The sequence below is a fragment of the Lontra canadensis genome, unplaced genomic scaffold (assembly GCF_010015895.1).
Source record: "Lontra canadensis isolate GAN:19392208 unplaced genomic scaffold, GSC_riverotter_1.0 scaffold110, whole genome shotgun sequence".
Taxonomy (NCBI): Eukaryota; Metazoa; Chordata; class Mammalia; order Carnivora; family Mustelidae; genus Lontra; species Lontra canadensis.
Window position 1 is genome coordinate 124,995 of NW_022631104.1, and position 2,286 is coordinate 127,280.

General features: G+C 54.6%; 1 pseudogene; it reads right to left on the minus strand.

The window, feature by feature from the left end:
* Positions 1 to 431: 431 nt before the first annotated feature.
* Positions 432 to 1,170, minus strand: LOC116856498 (annotated as a pseudogene).
* Positions 1,171 to 2,286: the final 1,116 nt, after the last annotated feature.

A 2,286-nucleotide genomic window follows, 5' to 3' on the forward strand; every position in this document is an offset into this window, starting at 1 on the left:
CTGACAGGTGGCTTGGCACTCCCTTGACCCTGAAGCCCCATGGGACTGGGAGGGGAGACCCAGCCAGGGCCCGTTCTGGCTCCAGGGTGACTGCAGGGCCACTCCCAGCCCCACCAAGAAGTGTCTGTTCAGAACCAGGGAGGAAACCCTTTCTCTCGACTGTTCTTTTTAAAGATGATTGCTCAGCATTGACACAGAAAAACATCTGACCTAAAACTGGAGCCGTTCATAGCTGCCAGTGACCCAGAAGTTATCAAATTGTGGTGACCACAAAGAGAGGAACTTATGTCCCCAGGCAGGCCTCCCATATGCAGGTGTGGCTGGGGGCCCTGGACATCTGGGCCTCACAGTCTCCCTCAAGGGGACAGAAGAAGGAACCTGCTCTGATGGCTCTACTGGCAGCATTTCCTGATGGAAATGGGGGCAGCCCCTCATGTGTACCTGGTATCCAGGTGATTCTTGGGCACAGGCATGTATCTCAGCTTCTCCATGATGGGGGAGGTGGGGGTGGGTAGCCCAGCAGCTGCGGGTCCCACAGGTCCTCCAGGGGACAGCCCAGCCACTGCAGGTCCCATGGGTCTTCTGGGGATAGCATCTTGGTGAGTTTGTGGTCCAGCAGGTACCTGCTCAGGTGGCTCTTGTCATGCCACATGGCCTCCATCCCATTGGCCAGGCTGACCCCCATCACATGGTGACGGGCCAAGGTCAATCAGTGAAACTCCACCACCAATACCCTAAAAAAGGCCCCCATGTAGTAAATGTTGCCCTGATCCCTGGGGATGTGGGCCTGGGACTATGGCTGGCACTCGTAGCTGAAGTCCTTGCAGGCTGCCCAGTAGAAACTGGGGTACAGGGTACCAAAGAGGGGGGACAGGATCTCCACACCCATGTGGTCACAGAACTTCAGGTCTACGCCTGCACACCAAGTCCTCCACCTTGAGGAGGAAGTGCTGCTCGCAGAAGCAGCTGACTATCACCATGTGCTGCATGGACACAGCCTGCCAGTGCAGGGCACCACAGACCTCGAGGACCACCACCCTCCAGCCTTCCTGGGGGTGGGGGGGGGGGCGGTTACAAGGGCCCAGCAGCCAGCTGGTCAGTGAAGAGGTAGCAGGTGACCCTGTGTCCCACCATGAAGAGCTTCTCCAATGCCTTCAAGAACAGGTCCAGGAAGCTATAGGGACAGGAGACAGGGTGTGAAGACGTTCACTGCCAGAGGCTGGCAGCAGGACCCCAGAGCTGGGGGCTGTGAACATGCACACCTTCTTCAAGAGGGCAGGCTCTGGGCTGTTTTAAGCAACAGTCACTCTCCCAGCCTGTCCTGAGTGAGTCTGCCCATGGGGCCTCCCTACCTTCTGCTCCCAGAGATGGGGGCCATCAGCACCCCATCTTACAAAGGGAACCCTAAGGCTTAGAAGGTTGGAAACCCATGCAGCCCTACATTTAAGTGGGGGAAAGCTCACACATACCCAGCAGGCATGAGCCAGGTCATCAGGGGGCAAATGGAGGCTCAGCCAATGGGGAAACAAGCCAGACATGAAGCAGGAGGAGAGAACAGTGCTCCTGGCAGAGGCACAGCATATGCAAAGGCTTGGATCCAAGCCTGAGTCACCTGTGGGAAACCACACTCCTCGGTGCCCACAGAACAGAGGGTCCCCGTGGGAGAGGTAAGGCTGGGGGGGCGGGCAGGAGGGGAGCAAACCACAGATAGGCCCAAAGGTTATGTTCCAAAATGATCACTCTGGTTACTGGAGGAGAATGGGCTCTGTGCCGGCGAGGACAGGGAGACCCTAACCCTAAGGCAATCATAACCCTAACCCCTAACCCTAACCCCCATCCTAACCACTAATACCAACCCCAATGAAATCATCACAAAATCAGCGAAATACATTCCTATACCTTTCTTAAAATAAATGTAAGGAGCCTGATCAGGAATATTTCAAAACCAAGAGCTCATGAATACATTGTGTGCCATAAGCAAGTGTCTCTTCACATACGTCTCCAGGGTTGTTCAATAGAGTGAAACAATGTTGCGCACCACAATGAATGTTTAAGTAAAACCATGTGGTCGTATTAAGTGATGCAGAAAATGTTAACCAAAATCCGATGTCTGTTGCGGATATAAACACTCACGAAAGTAGGAATAAGGAGTAATTTTTTTCCATAAATCTATGGCAAACACCACGCCTACGTCTGAAGGCTGCCGGCTCCACTCGGAGATCCAGAACGAGGGCCCGACGCTGGTGCTCACAGAAGGACAGACACTAGGACCCCACTCGGAGGAGG